The following is a 27,947-nucleotide window of genomic DNA, read 5'->3' on the forward strand; positions in this document are numbered from 1 at the left end:
TTGCTGTTTGCTGTTTGAGTTTGTTTGCTTGGGTTTGGTTTTGAGTTGTTAGAGTTGTTTGGGTTTTTTCGATAGTTTGAATTCAATATAACTTTTGAAGTTTGATTGTTTGTTTGTTTGTTTGTTTGGTAGTTTGTTTGATATAACTTTGCTAGGACGTAAGGATTGTTTGATTTCGTGTTCGAGTTTGGTGGAACTACAAGTGAACACATAACTAGTTCAGTATACAGCTCTAATCACATTACTAACAATAGGAACATATATAACTGTTAATTACCTATTTTTGGCCACTTGCTTCCATAAAACTGCTCTGTGGATCTGTGTGTCTGTTCAGCTCTCTTCTGTAGTGGAAAATGAGAAGGCTGGCTGAAGCATGAGGCTTCAGAGAAAAAATGGGTGTAAGGCTGGCTGTAATTGGCCAAGACTGTTGCTGAGTGTGAGATTGGCTGTGATTGGCCACAAACTCCTTATCTGTAATAAAGTTTAACTCTGTGCTTTCTGGTTTAAATTCTGCTGTGTCTGAGCTTACCTTACAGGCATATAAATGAATCTTACAGGCAAATTTCCTTTTGCTTCTGTGAACACAACATACAACTGTTATGTGACATCCAAACATGAAATCACAGTAAATAACTCTGCTTTTGTCTCTCACATATAAACATATGCACTGTATTGAGGTTATTAACAGGTCTAGCTGTATATGCATGTAGGTCATATTAGCAACCTAGGACAGGTTCTAGCTGGCCAGCTACACCCCCTGCTCCCTCCTCACTTTGATTTAACTGACAGCAGCAGGAGCCATTGCTCTTAGCCAAGCCTGTGAGAAATTTGAGAGAGGAGAGAACATCTGCAGCCAAGCACAGTGCTGGATCAGTACAGGACTCGGGTAAGTATTTGGATGAGGGGGAGAAGAAACACGCACTGAATGGTTTTTAACTTACTGCAAAGAATGCAGTAAGTACGGTAAAGAAAACCTCATGACTTTAGAACCACTTTCATACATACTGGCTTTAGAGAGGGAGAAGTCTATGTAGTTGTTTAGTCACAGCAGTCTGAGTCTTTCTGCATTTCGAGGAAGGTATTGTTTATTGCCCTGTGTTAAATGAAAGTGGAACTTTACCCATAATAACGTGGAAAAAAATAATGTTCTTTAGGAAGGAACATTTCTTGGTGTAGAGCTTGCAACAATTATATGATTTTTTGGAGTTTTTCATACATTCATATTTACATAGTTACATAGTAGGTGAGGTTGAATAAAGACAATAGTCCATCCAGTTCAACCTGTGTAGGTGTGTGTGGCTGTACTCATCTCACATACCCCTGAATGTTCTGATCCTTGAGATGTAAGTCTAAGAGTCTTTTGAAAGCCACCATACTACCCGCAGAAACCACCTCTTGTGGTAGAGAATTCCACAATCTTGTAGCCCTAACAGTAAAGAACCCCCCACGTTGCCTGTGGTTAAAACGCTTCTCCTCTAATCGCATTGTATGCCCTCGAGTCCTCATGCAATCCCTTCGAATGAACAGCTTTTTTTCTAAGCTGGGATCCCCATTAAGATATTTATAAATTGCTATCATGTCCCCCCTCAGACGTCTCTTCTCCAGGGAGAATAAATCGAGCGATTGTAGACGCTCTTCATAGTCAAGGTCCTCCAATCCCCTAATTAGTTTAGTTGCCCTTCTCTGGACTCTCTCCAGCTCCAACACATCCCTCCTGAGGACTGGCGACCAGAACTGGACAGAATACTCCAGATGCGGTCGGACCAGAGTTTTATAAAGTGGAAGGATTATAGTCTTATCTCCACATTTGGTGTGGCTGCGCTGATTGATTAATATTTAGTTGTTGCATGTTTCTGTTATACAGTTACACACATACAGTTCCTGTTTTTGCAGCCATGTCATGTAAATAATCCTGTATTTCTAAAGATACCAATTTGGAGCAAGTTGCAAAATAGATTTTAAACAGAAACATGGAAGATAAATAGACCTATAATGACATTTCAGCTATCCTCCACTAGCTTTACTGACCCTGAGAACCAAGCAATTTCCCTTGAGATTCTGATCAACACTTTTCCATTATAACGAAGGCTATACCAACATGTTCAGCAAGAGAAAATTAGCTCATGTATGCCAGTAATGACGCAAGTCATGAAAACTGCAGAAATAAAACATATTTGCAGAATTACGTAGATACTGTACAAAATGGAATCTTACTGGAACAAGACAATGGTAGGAGAAAAAAGAAAAACTCCAAACTGCAACCAGCTGCAATTTGTTGTTATTATTTGTGATAGTAGAAGTAGTAGTATCATCATGTGGGAAACTGCAGCATAGAGGATTTTGCGTTAAGGTGAAAAATCTTAAGGCTTTACAACCACTTTAAAGTCATATTTAGGCTGGGATTCTACTTTATAACACTTTTTGGTGGAAAAAATAATCAAATGGAGAAAAGCCTACCACCAACAATTTGTATGGAAATAAATGAATCTACTGTAGGGGCGGGTAGGGCTAGATGAAAATCAGGGGCACAATTATGATGTGCACAGTGTACCCCAGGAGGATACCTTTCATTTTTTTCCGTGTTATACAATTTAAACAGAAAATCATACATTTTTGATTTTCAATTGGTTCTTTAAAAAAAAAAAAAAAAAAAAACATCAGGCCATATCTGAGTGACGATATACAGTATGTGCCATTTTGCTGTTATGGTTGTTTTTAGTTAAGCTCTCCGCTCCATAGAAATACATTTACACAGTAATTATGCAGTAATTACACTCAGTGTAAGCATACTAGCATATAGCACTTGGGGAGATGCTTTTAAAATAAAGTAACATCCATTAACTTGCAGCAGGAGCAGGCATACCCTTTACATTTGCATATGGTTAACTACCTAAACGGAGTCTCTCAAGAGAACTCTTTCTACACTTTTTTTTAAAGCTAGACTTCTGGCAGATATAAAAAACACACATTTATGCAGCTCTGTATTCATTAATGCATCCTTAACTGTATTGTTTACTATGAAAACAGAGTAAGTACCTGGATTTGAGCTGATATCAGTCCTTGTACAGCAAAGCTCAGAAAGATGGGACGATAAGCAGCACAAAAAGCCAGTCAGGTACATTGCAGTGCAAGAAGCATGCTGCTAGGAGGAGAGATCAGAGTAACAGAGAGGAGCATATCAGTCTGCTGCTTCTCCTTTCACTGTCCAGTTACACAGTGGAGGTTGGGAGGAGACCTGTAAGTAAAAGTGAAACTACCGCAGAAAAAGATCAGGTCCCCTCTGCTTCCAGGCAGGACTGTACTATGTGACAGAACTGTGTAAATCTCAGGACTGTGTGGACAGAAATACAGAAATGTATTTCAGCTGGGTATTTACTGTGTGACTGGATTTCAGCTTAAAAGGTTCCTCTGTAAGCAGACAAAAATACCTGAGTCCCTGGACAAAGATTATTTTCCTAGGTCCAGATGGCAGCTTCCACCCAGTAAATTAAGGAAGGGGAATAATCTTACATGGGACAATGCAACAGAGCAGACACATTTTTTTATGAACACATGCATTGAATTGAAAAACATAACATTGAATAACATGTTGTTTTTTTTCCTGTTACGTTCATTGACGGACACAATTCTGCTGAATCTTGACCATAGGGTTATATCGCCACCTACAGGAGTAGCACACTAGACAGAAAAATAACTTTGCACCACCTATGGGCAGTCCGTTCTGGCATAAAACCCCCTCTCTGCTAAAGGCAATCCAGTTTTTTCTGCCTAGTGTTCAGGAGTAGAGACCAGGCTCCCTGCTGGGACCTGCAGTTCCATAGCTTTTTCATCTTTTTCCTAGGAGTTTTTTCCTGCAGAGACCTTCTATCAACAGCCAGGCTGGGCAATGGGCTTGATGATCTAGATCCATTGGTCACCCCCAGTCTAGCCAGCGAGCGCGCACAGACCTTTAGCTATGCCCTGGGTCAGCTGCGACATGCTATATCCTGGACCGGGCGTCCAGCGAGTAAAACGTCTCTTGGGGACACATATGACGGGGCCCCTATAGTCTGTGTCACAGTGTTACCCTGGCTGACAGCCCCCCCTTCGGTGGAGAGGAGATTCTTTCTTTGGAGTTTTACCCGCACACACCGCTGAATTGGTAAGTTGATGTCCCCTTTCCTCCTTCCCCGGACACGATGTGGGGCGCGGGTGCTCTTGAGGGTGGTTGATCCCTATGGGGAATCCTGCCTGGTGGGGCTATTTGCTCCAGTGGCAGGGCGGCTGGAGGCACCGCTGTGATGCTGGCAGGCCATTCGCCTTCCTCCCTCCAGTTGAGTGTCAATCTTTTTGGGGCCTTCCCTGCAATGGCCTTAGCCAGTGGCCTCTGTTTGTGGGGCCTCAGACTGCAGCCACTTTTGCAGAGTCTCAGACCACGGTCTCTTTTGCAGGGCCTCAAACGTTGGCCTCATTTGTGAGATCTTATACGCCAGCCATAGGGCCTCAGACAATGGGCTCCTTTGCCTCAGATGGCAGCCTCCTTTGCTGGGGCCTCAACCAGTGGTCCCTTTTTATGGGGCCTCACCCTGCAGCCTCATCCGGTGGCCTCATTTGCGGGGCCTCAGACGGCAGCCCCCTTTTGCAGTGCCTTATCCAGCAGCTTCCTTTGTACCTCAGTCGTCAGTCTCCTTTGCAGGCCCTCAGTTTGCAGCCTCCTTTGCACGTTGGTCTTCTCTGGGTGGCTCAACTGGCAGGCCACATTGGAAGAGTCTTTCTCCGAGCCTGCAGTCATGCCTTGGCGTGTAGGCTGACCCCCACCTTGGTTTACCAGGTGGCATGTCTCTGTTGTTGGTTCACGGATCCTAAGACCTGCATTTTGGGACCATGTACTGTGTCTGTCAGGCCACATAATGGCAGTTTCTACCTTTCCGCCTTACCAGTTCCAGCCCTTCATGGCCCCACCGGATAGGGGCAAGCACTCCTGGCCCACAAATCTACAAGGCCCACCGATCAGCATGAAGGTTTGCAATATCCATCTTCAGGGTAGGGGATCATCTTTGCTGGTTTCAGAACATGGAACGCCCCTGTTGCTGTGGAAGAGCATTTTCTTCTTAGCCGCTTCAGTAATTCCTTCCCTACAATTTCCATTTTCTGTTATTGTGCCCTGTGCAGGATCTGACGCACTAGGGGGTATTTTTCCCAATGCCCAGGCTGGCACAATTCCAAGGATTTCCTCCAACCTGTTCACAGTCCCGACACAGGGACCAGAGGCCAGGTTCAGCGGGTGAAACTGGAATCCATCTATTCAGTGGCCTCTCCTTTCAGAGGTTTTTCTTTTTCTCATAACCATGAATGTCCAGGATGCATACCTACACGTTGCTATGGGCAAGGGACACGCGTGGTTCCTACGCTTTGCATTAGGGGACGGGAAATATCAATTTGTGCCACTTCCCTTCAGGTTGGCTTTGTCTCACTGGGTGTTCTCCAAGGTGCTGGCTCCAGGTCTGGCGTTGCTGATACAACAGTGGATTGATGTGACTGGTTACTCGGGTGACTATAGCTGACAAGCTTTTGCGGGCGGACTCCCAGGTTGCGGTGACGGACAACATGGGGAGCTTGAGGAGCTCCCTGCAGGGCCTCCAATGGTTCCGGAACCTCAGGAAGTCTTCCCTGACCAGGGGACTGGAGTCTCTGGGCCTGATTCCTTACTCAGAGCAGGCCAACTTGTTTCTCCTGGTGGACAAGCTTCAAACTGTGATCCAACTACTTTATGGCACGTGAGCGGCCTTCCTGGCGGTCTTGCATTTGGAATCTGGGTCCTATGGTATCCACCTTCTAGATGGTCTTGTGTGCGCAGTTCTTATATTTGCCTGGAGATTTTGTTCAATCAACCCCTTACATTTACTGCAGTTTGGGGCTTTCTGGCAGGTAGATAGACTTAAGATGTCGCTAAAAGCAAACATTCCTCAGGTGTATTTAAATATAAAACTAAGGACTGTATCTTGTAACAGTAGCTTTCATTTATGCATCTCCTATATATTTGTAAATACCTGGTTGATCCTGCCCATTCTATTCACATCCTAGCTGCAGGTAGCAACCTAACAGAAGCTGATTCTCTGGCTGTAGCATTGCCACCTTCATTTCGCATGTGCCGGAGAAAGTCCAGAGGAGCCCACTCGCTTCCTTTTTTGTCTTAAAGCTTTCTCATGTGACTTATGTAATTTTCAAGGGTGTCTCTAGCACTGAGATTGATGTTTCCATATTGTCTCCCATTCCCTGCCATACCAGGTGATCAAGTGTCATCTAACAGGGCAGACCTAAGAGAAATGGCTTCCTTCTCCTACTAGCTGCCCTACATGACAAACATTCCTCTAAATTTAGGCCCCATGCACACGGGGCGTTTTTAACGCCGCTGTAAGCAGCGTCAGGCGTTTTCTTTTTGCAGCCTAAAAACGCCCTCCATGTTATTCTATGGCCTCATGCACACTCAGACGTTTTTGAGCTGTAAGTGGCCTAGGTGTTCTTAAGCTGCAACAAGAACCCCCGACCTGCGCGTTCTGAGGACCAGCGTGACGCTGCTAAAAGCTGAATAACTTTGCTATAACGTTGCTTAAGGTGCGTTAAGCCACGTATATATTTTTCTTCCATTCAAATTCAATGGTTCCCTATGGGAGCCTATTGATTTGAATGGAGGTCGCACCGCAACACCGCAAGTCGGATCCGACTTGCGGGGCGACTTGCGCTGTGGGAATCTTGAGGGGGAACTCCACGCCAAAATGGGAAAAAAACGGCGTGGGGGTCCCCCCCAAGGTCAGCAAAAGAGCAGAAGACCCCGGAGAGAAGAACACAAGAAGAGCGGACAGCAAAAGAGCAGAAGACCCCAGAGAGGAGAAGACCCCGGAGAGGAGAAGACAAGAAGAGTCGGATGAAGATTTTTAATAAACTTTCCAAAACGTCTCCTGTCGTTATTTCCATACACTGCCTTTTATGTGGTGAATGAGTAGGGGTACAGTGTACCCCATACCCATTCACATAGGGAGGCGGTCCGGTATCTGGGGGGCCCCCTTGTTAAAGGGGGCTTCCAGATTCCGATGAGCCCCCTGCCCGCAGACCCCCACAACCACCGGCCAGGGTTGTGGGGATGAGGCCTTTGTCCTCATCAACATGGGGGCAAGGTGTTTTGAGGTGGGGGGTGCAGAGCTCCCCCTGCCCCAAAGCACCAACACCCCCCCATGTTGAGGGCATGTGGCCTGGTGTGGTCCAGGGGGGGTGGGGCCGCTCGCTCGTCCCCTCCCCTTTCCTGGCCTGCCGGGCTGCATGCTCGGATAAGGGTCTGGTATGGATTTTGTGGGGGACCCCACGCCGTTTTTTCGGCATGGGGCTACCTTCAAATTCCATACCAGACCCGAAGGGCCTGGTTTGGAACCTTGGGGGGGACCCCCACGCCGTTTTTTTCCCATTTTGGCGTGGAGTTCCCCCTCAAGATTCTCACAGCGCAAGTCGCCCCGCAAGTCGGATCCGACTTGCGGTGTTGCGGTGCGACCTCCATTTAAATCAATAGGCTTCCATAGGGAACCATTGATTTTGAATGGAAGAAAAAAAACGCTGCTAAAAGCAACGTGGCAAAACGTGCAATAACGCCAATGGAAAAAGCTACTGAAAGCACGTTTTTACAGCTGCTTTTTCCGGACTAACTTTGACGTACGTTTTTTCTAACGCCCCTTGTGCATGGGGCCTAAGGTGTGTGTTTCATATTGGAAATAGTAGCAGCTCCTTCAGAGAGATATGGCCTATCAATCAACACAAACTCCACTTCCACCATGATTCTAACAACAAATATTGACTAAATAAAAGTTACAAAGGTTATTTTTATACACATAAATTTTCGTAATTGCTTTTTTTATAGAAAGCTTTTTTTTTTTTTTTTTTTAATATATGTAATCACAATAGTGCCAATCTATACACTTCCTGATATCACAGTGTGGTGGGCAGCAATTTCGCAGTGTTACCTGACTGAGTGCAGCATTTTCACTCTGCAAAAAGGTAACTTCTTTTGCTGTATCATTTATTTACATTGATTTAATATGGGGAATAAAAGAAGATCGATATTACATTTTTTCAATAGGTATAATAACATAATACATATCTATGGTCAAAATGTAAAATCAAAATGTTAATTTCCACAATATTTCATTTATTTCTAGCCTATTCCTATTACTCTGAATGATTGTGACGTTTGTAAACTTAAGGCCCGTACACACGTACCGATCGTCGGCATACAAACGTCGGTGGACGAAGGATCTGCCGATTGTACGCGTGTTAGTATGGTGCCTCCGACAGATGTCTGCGCACAATCCGCGGACAAAAGTCTTTCGTGCAAACATGAAAATATTTGTATGCCGACACCAGAACGGACGATTGTTCGCCTGTCAGTACACAATTCGGCCGACAGACCGCAGATTTGCAAGACTGGGCATGCTCAGAAAATAGAAAACACAGGGAAAGTTAACCATTACATGACATCACTTCTGCAGTCGGCGGACAAAATTCTTGTGCTGTCCTTGTGCTGTCTTTGCACTTTTCAGCAGACACCGACATCCCGGGGAGAAAAGAGGAACATTTGTAAGCCGACCATCGGTACGTGTGTACGGGGCTTTACATTTGAAGACTCCCACACAATTACTTCCATGAATTCTGTGAGACAGTGAAACAGTCAACAGTAAATGGCATCAAACATGCTTGGGACAAACATATATCTAATCTCCGAAAATAAAGTTATCGAAAAAAAAACAAATCAAAAAATAAATATGTAAAAAAAAATTGGGCAGGCTCGATGCACTACTCGTTTTCTGTCGTCACTTTTCTAAGTTTCTATGACACATATTTGCAATGACCTCTGAGTAGGTATTGCTATGTCACACATTTGACAGAGCCTGCCTTCTGAACTACAGAGGAGCTGAGAGGAGGAGTTTCAGGAGGCGGAATCAGTACAGATGGTACCATGGGACCAAGCTTTTTTTTTTTTTTTTTTTAATATATGTAATCACAATAGTGCCAATCTATACACTTCCTGATATCACAGTGTGGTGGGCAGCAATTTCGCAGTGTTACCTGACTGCGTGCAGCATATGCACTCTGCAAAAAGGTAACTTCTTTTGCTGTATAATTTATTTACATTGATTAAATATGGGGAATAAAGGAAGATCGATATTACATTCTTACAATAGGTCCAATAACATATTAATACATATCTATGGTCAAAATGTAAAATCAAAATGTTAATTTCCACAATATTTCATTTATTTCTAGCCTACTACTATTACTTTGAATGATTGTGAAGTTTGTAAACTTACATTTGAAGACCCCCACACAATTACTTCCATGAATTCTGTGAGACAGTGAAACAGTCAACAGTAAATGACTTCAAACATGCTTGGGACAAACATATATCTAATCTCCGAAAATAAAGTTAACGATGCACTACTCAGTCATTTTCTGCCGTCACTTTTCTAAGTTTCTATGACACATATTTACACTGACCTCTGAGTAGGTATTGCTGTGTCGCACATTTGACAGAGCCTGCCTTCTAAACTACAGAGAAGCTGAGAGGAGGAGATTCAGGAGGCGGAATCAGTACAGACAGTACCATGGGACATGTAGTCTTTATAAATTGAAAGTAGACAGCAAAGGAGAAGCTGCAAAGCATGCAGGAAATCCTGTAAATTATGGAAAGGGATGTCCAGCAGACAGGCAGCACTCACAACATAAATAGGAGATTTTTAAAGAAATCTTTTAATGGATTGTTGGATTATCAAAAATATTGATTGTTTGTATTGCTGTTACAATGTTGGTGTTCTAAAATGAAAGTGCATACAATGACCAGAGAACTAATTTAAGCATCACAACATTCTCTTGAAGGCAGCAAACGGTTAACGTTTGGGTTGAGCATCCAGTTTTAGCTCCGTCTGGTGTGTCTGTGTGTCTGTTTTCATTCTTAGTAGCTGCTGGTTTTTACTAAATTTCACTCTATCAGAATGATAATATTTATATCTATTTTACTCTTTATTTACAAGCAAATGTTATCTATTATAAACTCTATCAAATGAGAAAGCCAAATCATTCCTTCGTAGCTTTCAGGACTGTATGACCAGCAGCTGCATTGTTCTTTTCTGGTTTCCGTCTTTTTATAATATTTTTCCAGGGCATCTTTAAAAATTAAGTGAGTTCACGTTTTTGTCTGCTGATGGAAAGTTTGGCTTTGATATTTTTAACCGAGCGTTCTGTGGATAAATGGAGATGTGTACTCCTTGTACCAAATGACTGAAGCATGAAGAGTATGAAGCAAGGCTGCATCTTGCTGGAGGCTGATAAACAAGGTAAGTGTTTGTTTAAGTTGATGTATTGATGCTGGGATGATGAGGATGGAGTGGATAATGTACAAAATAATAGCTGATATGCCATTTTCCCTTCTGTTCAAAGCAGATAAGTGTTCATTACAGATAATAAAGCAGTGATAATCACTGTCAAATGTTCTTGGAAATAAAAGGCATTAGGAGAAAGGTTTTTTGTTTATTTTTTTATTTTATTTTAATTATAATCAAGTTACAAGTGAAAATGCTAAAAGACTTTGATTTACTATGATGATGTAATATTATAACAGTTATAATATTAATTAAACTTTTACAGTGTACATCATGGATAAAAACAACTATAAAATATGTTCTGTGTTAGCTATTCATAAGTTACAATAAATTACATTTTTGCAGCGCGTGTCGTGGTTAAAGACAATTATAGAATGTGTTTTGTGCTGATTCTGTGTAAATTACAATATTATTACATTTTCACGGTGTATACCATGGACAAATACAGCTCTAAAATGTGCTGACTTTGCATAAGTTAAAATATTACATTTTCAGGGTATATATCATTGAAAAAGACAAGTAAGAAATGTATTTTGTGTTTACTGTGTTGAATACTTCAATATCCACCAACTTCAGAAATATAATTGTGCATAAAAATGGGACTTTTGTGTATTGTGAAAGACCAACGTCTAAATGCATATTATGACAAATTAAAAAGGGGTAGCAGAATAAAAATGAAGTATGGGGTCCATTATAAAGGATTATTTTGATTTTCTCTAGGGGCAGATGAGGAGAATGAAGGTACTGTAAGGATTTGCAATAATATGTATCACTAGGTCACTCACTCTATAACTCTTGTCATCTAAAAGGTAGCAGGTACACAAATATTCAGGATAAAATGCTTTATCACAGTGCTCACTGGTTTCATTGCTCATGAAACAAAAAAACACAATTGCCAAGAATTTGAAAATGATAAGACTCTCACAAAATAGAATTTTTTCAGCTGATTTAAACTTAAACCTTTCAGTTTATGTAAGGTTGGCTCTTGGGAAAGTGAACTGTGCTGTTGGGTTAACTGAACACAATTCTGGAATAGAGGTGTAGTCCATTATGCCAATATATTATCCATTGCTAGTACTGTACTTCATTGTTATCAACTTTTTTATCTGTTTTTTTCTCCATACACCCTCATTTTGAAGATGAGAAGCCAGATCCAGGTGGATCCTATGGGGTCATGTGATGGTTTGTATAGGTAGATTAAAGTAGAACCATAGGCAAAAGTTTTATTTTTTTCAATTTGGATAGAGTAAAGGAGGGTTATAACCCCTGTCAGTTTATTTTTTGCCATCTGTCTTCCATTAGAGAGATTTTTCCTTCACTTCCTGTCCTATAGCCAAAACAAGAAGTGAGAAGAAATCCCTTCAAATTAGGGGAATCCCATAGGGACCCCCAGGTCACCAGAACTTGTGTCCCCATTGAAAGATTTACCCTCTCTTACTTTTCGGAGGACAGCCCAAAATTTGGGATTTTCTTTTACTTTTACTTTCGATAATAATGGTAAATAGAACAAAAAGGAGAAATCTCCCTAACGGGGCACAGACTAAACTGTTCTAATCCATCTCCACTCTATCCAAAACTAAAAAGAAGTTTTGCCTTTAGTTGTACTTTAAGGACGTCTTTTGCTAAAGAGGTATTTATTACACTGGCATAGCAACCATGTGTTAAACAGACAAATTTATAATAGCCACTATAAAATTGCATTCTCACCTGCCATTGTTTGGTGTTCCTGATCATAAAGATCTGAGCTTGATTCATACAGTTGGTTGCCTCCCCAATCTCGGCAACCTTCCAGATCTGGCCAACAGCTGTGGAGGGCAAAGAGCACATGAGGGTTGGGGAGGTACTCAGATCCTGCATAGCTTAGTACAGAATTCACCCCGCAGCTTGACACAGTAAGTAACAATAGTGGCACCTTGAATTGATCCCAGCATCGGGGGAGGTGTTTGGTATTTTGGGTTCTACTCATTTCAGTGCTGAGACTTCAGAACTTTAACTTCAAATATCCAAACAGATTGGGGTGAACATACTAGTTATAAAATGTATCTCATTTCAGTGTGCTTAAATACAGTATATACAGGATAACCCCTTTATCATTTTACTCCATAAGAAAGAACACAAGAGTATTTTCATGGCTAGGAGATAGAAAAATCTTAAATGTATAGTTCTGTAAATTGAACTACCAGCAACAGCAAAAAGCAGATGCTAATCATATGTTATAATGTATTTAAAGGCAAGCAACTCAATTATTGAAATGTATTTGGGTTAGAGTAAATCCAAACAGACCCACCATTAATCCATGCAAACAGTAAGTAGAATCACATTTTAGAAGCTGTCACATTTGGAGTGTATTTAGAGAGACAAAGTACAAAGAGGCTTTAGGTAGTTCTCCCATAAAATGTATTCACACAACAATTTCCAAAATAAGACAAAACCTTTGTGAGCATTGCCTGAAGTCTCCACTTCACCATCATAATTCCTGTGGGATTTTACAAAATAGGCAGAACAGCCCAACACCGACATCCTGTTTATGAGTTGGTGTTCAGGTTAATAAAGGCCAATGGGCGGGTTATTTATTTAAAGACTTGCCTCGCAAAAGTGTCACTTACCCAGATGTCCTTTCTACTTATCTAGAGGGTTTTTCCATCAATTTGCTGAGGGAACAATAATCAACCCTTTAAAAGGTAAGCTCAACTTTAACAGACAATACATGGAATGCCACTCAAGAAACAATGATTTAACTAAAGCTCAACTCTAGAAAAAATAGAAAATTCTCCCTTGCAGTACGGCTGCACTCCACTGAATGGATTAACTGCTCATTTAATTGTAGGGGTATTGGAAAGAAGATTTACTTACCGGATTCTCCACTCTGCTAGACCAGTTCCCACAGTATCTTCTTCCGTGTACTCCAGTAGTTTAAGGTCAAGATTCATACAGGGTTCATTGCCCTACAATGGACATAATGACACCAAAGAACAGTCCACCGCAGGAGCATGGGGGACTGACATCTGCTGGGGGAGTGGAGGATTGGGTAAGTGAAAGTGCTTTTACCCCCCCCCCTAGAAAAAGCAAGCAGTTAGCCCTTGCAGTGCAGGTGGAGCCCCGCCGCAAAGGGAGAACTTTCACATTTTGCAATGTTGGACTTTAGGGTTCTTTGTTGCTGGATAAGACATCATAAACAAGACACTATAAAACATCACTTTCAAATACAATTTTCTGTCAACAGTGGCGATATCTTGATTAACTTAACAATACTAATGTGGTTTAAAGGAATCTATCATAATTGCAACCTATAGTCTGCTATTACTAATTTCTTGAAATGCTAGTTGCCTGGCTTTTTTGCTGATACTCTGATCTCAGAACTATGTTCTACAATGTAGGTACTTTGAGTCACTGGCCTAAAACACGTACACAAATGAGGAGTTCTGACTTCACTTTGACTTAATTGTTGCACAATGGTTCCAGGTAAGTGACTTAAAAACTACATAAGGTAGGTGATCAGCATCACAGTCTGGCAGCTATACTTCTATTTTTGTTGTCTAAGGGTGGTGTGCTCCAAGTAGCTTACTTACAGATGAGAGAAGTATAGCATTGGTATACAATAAAAAGTGTGGACTAGGGGACAAAGAAAATTAAAATATATTATTGATGCAAGGAATACACCTTCCCTAAGAATACAAGGCAAAACCAATTCTTAAAATACACTACCAGCAAAGACAAGCATCCCTAATACCTATATTATAAAGTGTTGAGTGTAACATGTAAGATATATTAACAGCAAGTGTAAGTTAAAGCACGTGCACCATTAACAAATAGTTTGTGAAAGGCACATTCACTACTTTTTTAATATACCTTTTAGGGCCTTAATTGCAAATGCTGAGGTTCCCTTGATATGCTGTAAGTCTCTATCAATTCTGACAAATTCCCTTCACCTCATATACCAAAAAGTCATTTGTAATGTAAAGGCTAATAGTACTGCATCAGCACTCATTTGGGACTATGGATACATACACTTTTTAAAGTTTCAGCACCTATTGTTTTTTTTTTTTTTTCTCCAAGGTGCTACAAAAATGACAAATGATATTTGTGTTTCTGTTGGAGAGCTTTTCTCCCCCAGTGAAAGAAGGTGGGGGGAGGGGCAGAAAGTGAGAAGAGCCCCCCCCCCCCAGGAGGAACAGTCAACAATTAACTTGTTCTATGGTATTGACTGGCATTAGACTTTAAAGCGGAGTTCCACCCTAAAAATTAAGATGGCACCGTCCACTAGCTTAAAAACACCTGAAAAAGAATTGGATAATTAAAATATTTTTTTTTGTTCCACTTACCTTGTTTTTAATGAAAATATACTTACCTTCCTTCCTCTTCCTCCCTCTGCGGACACGGCCTCCGTAGTAACTTCCTCCTTGCATTGACTCCTGGGAGATGAGCGTCATCAATCCCAGAAGTCAATGCGCCTGCACCGGTGTCACTCGTCACTTCCGGTGCATGTGCGTAATTTCCTGCTGAACAGCTTCTGGGCATGCCAAGAAGCTGTTCAGTGATTATGCGCCTGTCCCGGAAGTGACGAGCAGGGCATTCTGGGACTCCGACGTCACCGAAGAGGACACAAAGAGGGACGCTCTGGCTTCAGCTGCCCACACCTGAGATGGCAGCTCTGGACAAGACATTTTCAAGGTAAGTATTTCTTCTTACCGGTAAGTGAAACAGGGGACAGTTCAGAAGCTATCGTTGCTTAAATGCACTAGCCCTGACTGTCCCGGGGGTATTTTTAGCTAAAAAATTTTTTTTGCCCAGAACCCCGCTTTAAATTGGTATAAAAGCTTCACTTTTTGCTTTTTAAAATAACAAACATGTTATACTTACCTGCTCTGTGCAGTGGTTTTCCACAAAGCAGCCCTGATTCCCTTCTTTACAGGTACCCCACTAGGGCTCCTGTCCCCTCCTCCTTGAGCAGTGCCCCCAGAGAAAACCGGTATGTACCTGCTTCCCAGCCGCTGCTCAATGCATCCATAAGACACATAGAGCCGCGGCTCGCCCCCCCACTCTCTCCTCATTGACTCACTGTCTGTGATTGACAGCAGTGGGAGCCAGTGGGCTCCCGCTGCTGTCTCAGCCCCAATGAGGAGAGAGAGTGCTGGAATAGCCAATCTATCGTAGACATTGCTGGATCGGAGGGAGCTTAGGTAAGGATTGGGGGGCTGGGGCACTGCGCACAGAAGATAAAAAAGGCTTCGGTCTTTAGAACCACAAAGCATTTTAATCCTATGGACATTTCAAATCCCCATAGGATCACATATAAAGTGGTTCTAATGGCTAAAGGTTTTTTTTTTATCTTAATGCATTCCTTGTGTGCAGCTCCCCCCTCATCTCCCCCCTTTACTTAATCTCCATCTCGATCCAGCAATGTGCACATGAGCAGCAGCTCTCTCCCTCCTCATAGGCTCAGGCACACTGTCAATCACAGTCAGTGAGGAGAGAGCAGGGACAATATGGGGCAATTGTGCAGACTGTGTCAGACTGAGCTGAGTTGGGGGTGATGATTGTATTAGGAGACAGACTGACTTGGGGGGGGATATTGTACTGGGGGTAGACTGACCTGGGGAGAATTGTGCTGGAGGACAGACTGACTTGGCAGCTCCATGTCTGAATGAATACAAGGAGCTGTGCCTCAGCTCGGGTGCCCCCATAGCAAGCTGCTTGCTGTGGGGGCACTCAACAGCAGAGAGGGGCCAGGAGTGCCCAAGACCCAAGAAGAGGAGGATCAGGACTGCTCTGTGGAAAACTATTTCACAGAGCAGGTAAGTATAACATGTTTTTTATTTTTATTTAAAAGAAACTAGACTTTACAATCACTTTAAAGGCGAAATTTGTGCAGGCGTAACCTTCATAACTTTTTACTAAGTAACTCCTCCTGCAATATCTTATCAATATATTGTTCTATAATATTTAGACATAATAAAGGGTCAGGATTTTCAGCTAAGACGGTGGCCTTAGGAGGACACAACCATTTAGCCTTTAGTGTCTTGGCTGTGTTGAGTCACATAACTTATCCCCTTGTGCTGTCAAGTTATAATGGTATGACAGTGCCAGTGGGCGCAGGGACTAAGAAAATCATTTTCACCTGTCTGCAGCAAACTAATGGCATTATTCTCCCAAGATACTCCTCACAAGTTTAGGCAACGTTACCTGTTTGGAGTTCAAGAACTTATTTTTACTAAGGAATAAAAAAAAAAATCACTTACATTAGTACTGTTAATGTACATTGTGACATATCAGGAATTTATTTATGCAGACTTCTAAAGTTACTAATGGTCCACTTTAAATCTTATTTGTAAAGAGCTCTGCATTAGACAATTATACAATAATGGCATTTATATTTTGAAACACTCACGCTAAATATAAGAAAAATATGAAGTAAACATACCGTCTGTAACAATTTCTGCAAAAAGAGATCAAGTGAAAGCTTTTGGCAAATATTAGTAAGCTTTCACGATGGATTGGGACAGTGATGTCAGGGTAATTTCTTCACTGTCACTAAGTAAAACCCATTGCGTCATTTAGCACTGTATATTCATTTTTGTGTTGATTTTGTAAACCACTGCCCAAACTGATGGCACAATATAAATCCTGAATAATAATAATCCTGAATAATAATAATAATAAAAATGATATGTGATCTTATAAGTCAACATTTAATTACAATGTGACTTGCTTTAAGGCATGGGTGTCCAACCTTTTGGCCTCTCTGGGCCACATTGAGTGTAGAGATATTTTCTCGGGCCGCATATAAAATATATACTATACGTAGTTAAGGCATGTAATAAAATGCCGCCGCGCCCCCTGCACTAATTTAACACAACTAGAGGATGATCAAATTAAATGGAATCAGTATACAGAGGTTTACTTCTTCTGAGGGATAATAAAGGAACACTCTAACCACCATGACCACTTCAGTGATTTGAAGTGGTCATGGTGGTAGGAGTCAGAAACACTGCACGTGCTCGCCTCCCCTCCACCTCTGACTACCATTGGTTGGAAGCTGCTGTGGCCGTGCCCCGACCCGACTTCCTTCCTCCCCAGCAAAAAAAATTGTCAGGGGGCATTGCCTGCGGTTCTGGGCCACATGCGGCCCTCGGGCCGCAGGTTGGACATGCTTGCTTTAAGGCATAGCATATAAATCTGCTCTGTTTATAAATGTCATTTTATTACTTTATACTAAAATCAACATAACCAAAATTAGACAACATATATATTTTTTTTGTTTGATAGGTGTTTTTTAGGTTTTTGCATAAACACACAAAAAGAACCATTGAACAAAGGCACCAGTCAAAATTACAGATTTGATATATAAAGCATATGTAAGTACAGCACCCAGAGTAAACCTGAGTATTGTCATGCCCAAGGACCCCATATAGCCCACAAACCGGGGGGTGGCAGTACTAATTGTCCGGGAGATATAGGTGCCAAAACCCCAGAACAAATCCATACATACCCACACACCCATGTACAACACACATACCAGTGCCTCAATCCCATGTATACGCAACATCAGAGAATTAAAAGAATTAACCTGGACAGAGTCAAATTGTAAAAGTAAATGCATACAGAAATAGTACATTAACATTCAGGTTGGCTGAGACAAAGAGACATCCCCCCAAAATGACTCTGAGATATCCAACCATGGCAGCCATAACTTAGAGAATTGCTTAGGGCATGCCCTACCCTTATATATTAATTTAAACTTTGGCAGATTTGTATTTACTAGAGGATAGAATTATTGACCTGTGGGTGAAGCAGCATCTTTCCAGTGTAGCAAGATCACTTTACATGCATAAAATTAAAGTATACGCAGCAGGGTGCGAGCATGAGTCCTAGGGACAAAATCATTCAAAATATCTAGTAGGCTACGTCCAGGGTCCGAGGTATTGGAAGATTGAAAAAATAAAATAAATTATGCCAAAAAACTGACAGTTCTAGTCAAATCCAAAACATGTGGAGCAGGTCCGCCCCCCTGAGTCCACAGGGGGAACAAGTGACAGCAGACCCAAACCCCACCCCATGCGAGCCTATTTGGCCAGGGTGTCGTGGAGATGATGGATAAACTTGAATTGAATTCGTTTTTCGGCCGTACTAATCACATTTTGAGAACATACTTCCGTGGCCTCTTCCCAACCCTCCTCAGAGATCCCAGACATTAGCATAAGCCACTTGCGATGGGAATTCTAAAAGGGGTGGGTTAGCCTCCGCCAGCAGAAGGTGGATATAATATGTAGTTACCAATTCAGTGAGTTCCAGGTACGATCACAAGTCTTCCAGTGGGGATTCTGTGAGCTCTAGCATCCCAAACTGCTTCCAGATGGCATGGCAAAACAAAAGATAGTTAAAAAAAAAACGTATTATCCACAACATAACTACCCTTCAGATTCTCAAATGACAAAAAAACTGTGTTTTTTAAAAATTTGAGAGACATGGGTGATGCCATGGTGACCCCACCAGTTTGAGTTGGGATGACTGTAGAGCTCAGGGAGGTTAGGGTTATTCCACAGTGAGACCTTAGGTGACACCCCAGGGTTGACAAGGAGAGTATTTTCCCTCCTTCTCGCCAGGCCATAAAGCACACATCTACAGGGGAGTAGAGAGAACATTGAGATCCCACAGACCTGTGCAAGAATCTTTTAAAGTAAGGGAAAGGGCAAAAATGGCAGACAGGAGAGCAGTGGAGGGGGTCGGAAAGGCAGAATGTAGCCAGTCATACAGAAAGTTAAGACGCAATAAAATAATTTCGTAGGTTAGGGCAGGCAAGGCCTCCATTTAATTTAGGGGCCTATAAGGAGGACCTGGCAATACGTAGTTGAGCCCTAATCCAAAGGAAGGAGGACAGGTTGGACTCAATAGTTTGAAAAACGTTTTTGTTAGAAAAACTGGAGCTGCTCTAAAACAATCTGTATATGTAGTAAAGTATGTTTAAATGTGATTGGTGCGCTTTTCAGTGTAAAACGTAAAAAATTTTGAAACCTTCAAAATAAAGTTTCTAATCCACAATGATCACAAAAAATGATTGTATAGTCTTGAAAACTCATAAGATGATGTGTTGAATCAAAGATGATATTTAACGGTGTTAAATTAACCAGAAATAATCAACAATAGAAATGTGTAAAAAAAAAAAAAAAACACATGTGAAAAGTTATTATAATTGTCCTTCAAACTTGTGTAATAAAGAAACAAAAGATTGGTGAAAAGTCCAATAATAAATCAATAAAGTGATGAATAGTTGAATGGTCCCTCCGCCTGGTGAAATGCCTCCTTACCCAGGGGAAAATGAGGTAAGTGCCCTAAATATATTCCTGTGATTGTACCATGTGTATATCCATATAAACACCTTCAAACGTGCATGATCCCCCAGGTGCAAAAGCAATGTAAGCCTCTTACCAAATAAAAAAGGAAAAACAGCCTTTCAATCAACAGATGGAAACTGCAGGCACTCTTCCTATCTCCTTCAATTGGAATGGATGGCTCACACGGTGCATCGGCAATATGCATTAAAAATATGGGAAACTAATAGTGCATTACCTTTGATAATATTGGTTTATTAGAAAGATTGCACTTACATGTTAGCAGATCTCCCATTCTCAGTCGAAGCCCTATTGGAGGAAACGCTTCAGGAGGGAGGTGTGCCGTCATTGCGTCACTCGGAGTCCGCGCTGCAGCCGGACACGAGTCACAATAGAGATCCTCTCTGTCTTAAACATACCTTTATTCCTGCTTGAATCGTCTGCTAACATGTAAGTGCAATCTTTCTAATAAACCAATATCATCTTTAAATATCATCTTTGATTCAACACATCATCTTATGAGTTTTCAAGACTATACAATAATTTTTTGTGATCATTGTGGTTTAGAAACTTTATTTTGAATGTTTCAAAATTTTTTATGTTTTACACTGAAAAGCGCACCAACCACATTTAAACACATCATTTTCACATATTCTGGTAGCTAGGGCTGGGGAATATAATCGAAAGATCGCTGCATCACGATTCGACCCTTCGCGATTCTGCATCGATGCGGGCTGCCGGCATAATCGATTATACGAAATGACGTCATCAGCCGCGGCCACGCCCTATCGCGCAAGGGAAAAAAAATAAAAAATCACAAGATCGCAGGATCGGCAGCTGATTGGTGGGTTAGTGGCGGGAGCTTAATAAAAAGGCTCCGCCCCTCCCCTTCCGCCTCTTTGACCCAGGCCGAGGCGCAGCAAGACATCCCCCGCGTGTATCGGCGTCCCACCTGCGGCCTAGAAGCCAGCCAGCCATCCAAGCCAGAAGCCGCCAGTCCAGTGAGTCCACACACAGGAGCGAGGAGCCCCAAGTGCGTCCCCATCGCTGCCAGCCAGCGCCGCCAGCCTCACCTCACCTCACCGTAGCCGATAGGCCCTGGAGGCCCAGCCGCCATGCCACTGCCAGTGACGCCAGCCGCCCGCCACAGAGCCCAGAGAGCAGCACAGCACCTGTCCTCCTCTGCAATGCAGTGCACAACAACCCACACAGTCACACAGCAGGTATGTCCGAACAAATAATTGTGTAATCATTCATGGGGGTCTCTCGTCTGTATCTCTGGGGGATGTCTGTGATGGGGGGGGGCCTGGGACAGGGGACGGTCGGTCGGGGCCCGGGGGTACTGTTCTGCTGTGGCAGTCTGGCAGCCAGGGGGGTCAGTCAGTGTCAGTGGGGGCCTGGGGGTCTCTGTCAGTGTCAGTCAGCTATGGGGGTCTGGGCAAGGGGGGGACTCACTCAGTGTTTGTCAGTGCTGTGGGGGATTGGGGAAGGTGTGGGGGACATCCAGGTCTCTGTCAGTGTGGGGGTCTGGGCAAGGGGGGGGACTCACTCTCACTCAAGTCCTTTAGTTGTACTTTAAATGGTGGTAGGCCTGGCTTATATTAATATTTTCTTTTATGAAGCAGTAAACTGCACTACTACAGTTTTTTACTAATTTTACTGTTACTTCTAGTAAAATACTAGTGTTGTTGTCTGTCTCTGCTATGCTGTTTGCATTTTCAGACCTTCCTATATGTTTGCAGTGCAAGTGCACTAAAGTATGCAGGGCTTGCAGGCCATGACAGGGTCCAGGAAAGTGTCCTTTGAAGCAAATGAAAATAAAAAGGATTCTTTTATTTGTGACTGATTGTTTGTTTTTTTTGATAAAGTTTTGAAAACAATTGGGCAGTGGGCTGGGCATGGGCATTGGGCAGTAATCGTGATGCATCGTGATGCATCGCAGAATCGAATTGTATCGAATCGCGACCCTAATAATCGTAATCGCATCGAATCGTGAGGTAAGTGAAGATGCACAGCCCTACTGGTAGCAGCCTTTCACATATCAGCGCACCCTTCTTTTTAACCAATATGTAGTAAAGTATGCTTGTTATACTCACGGCGGAACCTAAGGGGTTAATCCTCCACATTGTGTAAAAAAGGCTGTTTGATCCTGTCTTCCCCTCCTTCCACCATCCCCTGATAATTTCCTGATAACACAGAGTCTAAGGAGTCAGGCTGCACATGCTCAGTTTGGTGTGTATTGCTAGAGAGGTTTTTTTTTTCGGGAGGGTGTATGTTATCAGCACAGGGCCAATCAGCACTGTAAATAAATCCAACAAACAGCTGGAAGCTGTGCTTCTTCTTAAAAGGTCCATAGCATGAGGAAGACTGAGGCCGAAACGCGTTGTGCATCAATAAAGGACCTTTTAAGAAGAAGCACCGAGTTTGAGGCTTTTTGTTGGATTTATCTATTGTGGATTGGTTGACCTGAGCCCTGGCAATCTATATTTACATCTTTTTTATTTGGCAGTAGAGCTTGGGTGAGTTTATCTTATCACCAATCAGCACTGTCCCCAGACAGAAGATCAGGGGTCCTGCATCCTGATAGGACAGTTAGTGCAGTATGAAAACTTATCCTACAAGCTTTAACCAGTGGTATTTAGCAGTTTATATTTACTAAAATAATTGCATTTCTATGTTCTATTTACTGTGGAAGACCAGATATGGTAAATGCAGGCTCCTGGGTTTAGTAACACTTTAAGGATTGTTGGAATATTTTGTGGGGAAAGAAATTTATATAACAAAAAAAGAGAAATTAAAGGGAGCATCGGTAGTTTCAAAAAACTATTAGATGGGCACCTTAACCACTTTACCCCCGCTCACATTGCTGCTACTGCGGCAATGTGGCTCGTTATCGTCCAGCGACCTAGACCTACGTCGCTGGTCCCTCCCCTAGTGGGCGGCGCGCGCGTGCCGCCGGAGGCTCACTCCCGCTGTTTTCAGTCACAGCGGGAGTCGGGCCAGGGGAGGAGCAGCGGTGAATACCGCCGCTCTTCCCCGATCGTCGGGGAATCGAGTGTGGAGATCCGCCCGCTTGTGTAAACAAAGCGGGCGGATCTCCTAAGTGACAGGCAGGGTCAGATTGCAGGGTTCAGCATAGCTGAACCTGCGATATGTTCCTGTGTCACTCAGTCACCTTCCCCCCACTCATGTCAGTAAGCACCAGGCATACATTAACCCCTCCCTCTCCAATAAAATTAACCCCTTCCCTGCCAGTGTCATTTTTACAGTAACAGTGCATATTTATAGCACTGATTACTGTAGTAATGTCACTGGTAACCCCAAAAGTGTCAAAAATGTCAGTCAAGGGTCCGATCTGTCCTCTGCAATGCCGCAGTCCCGCAAAAAAAATCGCAGATCGCCGCCATTACTCGTTAAAAAAAACCACCAAAAATGACAGAAATCTTTCCCTTAGTTAGTAAACGCAATAACTTTTGCGCAAACCAATCAAAATACACTTATTGCAATTTTTTTTACCAAAGACATGTAGCAGAAAACAAATTGGCCAAAAATGTTAAAAAATTTTGATTTTTACATTTTTTGGGGGGGAATTTCATATTAAAAAATGTGAAAATAATTGTTATTTTTTCAAAATTTTCGCTTTTTTTTTTTGTTTATAGTGCAAAAAGTAAAAATTGCACAGGTGATCAAATACCACCAAAAGAAAGCTCTATTTGTGGGAAAAAAAGGACGTAAATTTCGTTTGGGTATGACTGCGCAATTGTCAGTTGAAGTCGCACAGTGCCGAATCGCAAAAAGTGGCCTGGACGTAAGACAGCAAAATCCTCCGGTGGTAAAGTGGTTAAAGACCACAACATACAGGGGTATACAATGTACGGTTAACAGCAAACACACACACAAACATCATAGCTTGAACTGGATGGACTGATGTCTTTTTTCAACCTCACTAACTATGTAACTATGTAAAGAGTATAAGTATATGTGTAAGGATATCAAGCCCCAGTTCACACTATGAATCACACAGGAATGCGATGCGCATTCCTGTGCAATTCACATGCGTTTCAGTGCGGTGTAATTTAAGCCCATTCATTTTGAATGGGATCAAATTGCACTGCATCACACCAAAAGTATTGCATGCACTACTTTTGGAAACACACTGCAACCAGATCGCATGATACTTTTGTACAATGCGATCTGGTGCAGGCAAACACACTGCAATTGTGACCTGCATTGGCGGTGTCATTAACTTAAAATGAACACCTGCTGCAAATCACAAGTGCAGTGCTTTCTGAAGGTGGGGCAGGAAACATGCATGGAATGCGGGTTTCCCACACCGCATTCCAATGTTAACCTAGCCTATAGATGATAAGTACATGATTGAAGAGACAAAAATAACTTTATATAATAAGTGCAAACACAGCTGAAGATATGGCAACTTTTCCTTGTAAATGCATATACATAATATGCATGGTGTCCTTACAAGACAACAGTTTGCTGTGAAAAGTTTTCGATAAAACAGAAATTAATTTGACTGCCTACAAATTGAGTTCTTTGGACTTCAAATGCGCATTAATTGGCAGGATATAGGGTGTCAATGTGGCCAATAAAAAGTGAACACTAAGTAAACCACATGAACCATATTTTCCAGCCATTTGTGCTATAATTGAATCTGTAATCATTACACAGTTATTGCCAGGTTCACATTGTTGTTTTATAGTTGTTGGTACATGATCCCCCAGGTATGTGAAGCTGTATTTATTTCTGCTCAGAAACATGAATGTTGTTCATTTATAACATATGCTTCAGTTTTTTCCTCTAGGCAACATTCACACCTGACAGCATGTAGAGCATGGGAGAAAATGAGAAATGGGGTCCCAGCAATTTGCTGAAGGAGGCAGCCCCATTGAAAGCATTGGGAATGTTGCCGTTGCAGCGATTACCCGTGAGTGATCAGCCCTGGATGCAGACCGTTTACATCCAGTGCCAATTGCTCCCAGGTAATTGGCATATACAGTAGCGATTACATATGAGTGGCTGCAATTAGTTGCAGGAGCCGATAGCCTCCCATTTCTGTCAATATGGCTGCCTCCCGCAGCTAATCACTGGGACCCCCCCTGCTGATTTTATTGATTCTACAAGCTATCAGGCAAAAACGCAGGTGTACAATAATGGAAGGAAAGCTGCGCACACAGAACAATGAGCTAAAAAGGCTGCTAGTACAAAGTATATCAAACCAAAAAGACAATGTAAAGATGGTACAGCGCCACTAAATAGAATATCTAACTAAGGAAAAGGAGGTGAACCAATGTCCATAAGTCCATATAGAGGAAAAAGATTCAAATGCTGAAAATGTAGCCACAGATCCAACAAAATTCTTGCAAAGGGAGTTTCTTGGCTGAGATCACACAAAAAAGGATGTACCCTTACCAGACAGTTGGACCCCCTGTTAAGGAAGGTCAAACAGGCGTGCGTAATCAGTCACCAGAAACGAATAGACAACCCAATTCCTCTCCGAACAGCCACAGAACATCCGGATCGGACCATGGAACCGGTAGACCTCAATGGACTCCAGATGTACATAGGGGATGACCTCCAATAATACAAATGGGGGCGCACATGGTGAAGTATGTACGGATTTTATTAATAAAAGAAGGTAAAAAACTCACATGTAACTGCTTGATACAGGCATGTTAATCGATTGATTGGCCGCGGCTGGAACAGCGTGACTGCATGGGGGCTAGCGTACCTGACGCGTTTCGTCCTGCAAAGGCGTTTTCAAAGGCAAAAGCCCCCCACATGCAGCACGCTTTTATAGGGTGCCCCTGATCGTTTGGAATGCGGCCATGTTGTCACTTCCGGTGCGTGATGACGCACTTCCGCTTCCAGTGCGCGATGACGCACTTCCGCTTGCGGTGCGTGATGACGCACTTCCGGTCGCGGCGTGCGTGATGACGCACTTCCGGTTTACCGATCAGCATCGCTGTGAGACGGTGCTGAACTTACAGAAGCCTGGTGTAGGAAGCTCAAGGAAGAGGCAGAGAAGACAGTCAGCAATGGAGGATGGAAATCGTCCGACCGCCCAAGACAAGCCGGAAAGGAACCATCACCTCGCAAACCGTCCCCCCAAACCATAAACCAACATCCAACCAGCGAATTGGAAATTATGGTCCAGCCACATTGCAAACGATCTAATATGCAATATATAATTACATAATAAAAACAGATAAATTTGCAACCAGGTTAAATGCAAAAAAACACACATAAAAACAAGTGCATTATATATAAAACCAAATTAAATAAGTTACAAACCATAACCGATGATAAAATTTATGATAAATTAAACCCATCTGCATGCAATAACTTGAAATTGAATACATTGAAGGTCACATAGTATATATGAGATACTATAGTGCTCAATCTAGTACATTGCCCAGTGGTAACTCTATAACTGCTGGGACAGCAAACCCTCCAAAACTATTCAAAGTAAGAGAAGAAAAAATGGGATAAGCGAATTGGCAGTAGAAAGTTGGTACTTCCTTAACGATCTTACTCCTAGGGGTACAGAAAAAAGTTCCCAAGCAGTGCACTCAAGTTGTTGTACTTGGATGCGGGTGCAAACGCAGGTGTAAATGTCGCCTTATACACTCTTCAGGGGCCATCTTTTCTAGCTGAAGGATTATTCTACACAAGAACAACACATCAATGATTGAGGGGGGGTTTAGATTCTGATTGCCGCCATTACTGATAAAAAAATAAATAAATAAAAATGACATAAATCTTTTGGCTAATTTGTAGACGCGATAACCTTTGCGCAACCAATCAAAATACGCTTATTGGGATTTTTTTTTACCAAAAATATGTAGCAGAATACAAATTGACATAAAATGATATAAAAAAAAAAAAAATTGATTTTTACATGTTTTTCTTGGGTAATGTTATTTAGCAGAAAGTGAAAAATATTTTTTTTTTTTTTTTTTTTTCAGAATTGTTGCTCTTTTTTTGCTTATAGCACAAAAAATAAAAGTCGCACTGGTGATAAAATACTACTAAAAGAAAGCTCTATTTGTGGAAAAAAAGATCAATTTTGTTTGAGTACAGTGCCGCACGACCGCGCCATTGTCCGTTAAAATAACGCAGCGCCGAATCGCAAAAAAATGGCCTGGTCATTAAGGGGGAAAATCTTCCAGTTCAGAAATGGTTAAAGTAGGTGTAACAGAAAATTTTTTTTTCATTTTTGATAGAGAAAGGGAGGGGTCAAGTTTTTTTTTTTTGCCACCTGTGTCCCTTTCTGGAGATTTTCTTTCACTTCCTGTCCCATAGCCAAAACAGGAAGTGAGAGGAAATCCCCTCTAATGTCAAGGAATCCCAGGATGTCACCAGGGTCACCAGAATTAGTGTCCCCATTGGAAGATTTCCACTCTATTAATGCTCTGGTGTAAACCTAAAATTTGGGATTTTCTTTAAATCAGGCTATACATTATGCAATGTTCTTTCCTTCCACCATGGGGAATCCCTCTCACTGCACTACTGTGTTCTACCAGCAGGGAGCATGGGGAGCCTTCCCTGCCAACAGAATACAATAATTAATGTTGCCAGCTTATAGCCAGCGACAATAATCGTTTCGGAAAAACGCAACAGGTTGGTCATATACAAGTTGATCGATGGATTGACTTGTGTACAATCAAGGTGCCCATACATAGATTGAAATTCGACCGATCCCTGCTGAACCGCCCAAATTTTTATCCATGTATGGTCAGATTTACTTCCGCTTTGGATGATAAAGGTAAACAGGACAAATATAGGGTGACTCTCCCTAATTGGGGACACAGACAGCTATAAAAACTGACAGGTGTTCTAATCCAGTCTTTCTCAACTCCGGTCCTCAGGGCACACTAAGGCCCCTTTCACACATGGGAGTCCATCGGCGGACTCCGTTTTTCTCAGCGGGGCATCCGCTGAGCAGGCGGATTGCAGCTCTGTCTCCGTTCTGTGTGCGGAGACGGAGCTGTCAGGTCCCCGCTGTTCTCTATGGGGGAATCAGATGAGAACGGACCGTCTGTTCGTTCTCATTCGATCCCATCCGATCCAATATAGGGTTTCCATCCGTCCAGATTTGACAGACCAGATCGGATCGGATGTCAGCGGACATGTCTCTGCTGACATCCGATGTCCCATAGAAATGCATGAGGCATCTGTTCAGATCCACCTGAAAAACTGA

At 42.3% G+C, this 27,947-nt stretch overlaps 1 protein-coding gene across 2 annotated transcripts in view; it reads left to right on the forward strand.

Moving 5' to 3' along the window:
• Nucleotides 1–10,161: 10,161 nt before the first annotated feature.
• Nucleotides 10,162–27,947, forward strand: part of LOC309554255 (proto-oncogene Mas-like) — a gene marked incomplete at its 3' end in the record, with an annotated part of 79,819 nt that continues 62,033 nt past the window's right edge. Inside the window, exon 1 of one of the 2 annotated variants that reach the window (XM_082255895.1) lies at nucleotides 10,162–10,355. Of the gene's footprint in view, nucleotides 10,356–13,026; nucleotides 13,082–27,947 lie in introns of those variants that run through there. The other variant, XM_082255896.1, reaches the window with a different exon arrangement.

The sequence above is a fragment of the Pelophylax lessonae genome (assembly GCF_965119305.1).
Source record: "Pelophylax lessonae genome assembly, chromosome: 4".
NCBI classification, from domain to species: Eukaryota; Metazoa; Chordata; class Amphibia; order Anura; family Ranidae; genus Pelophylax; species Pelophylax lessonae.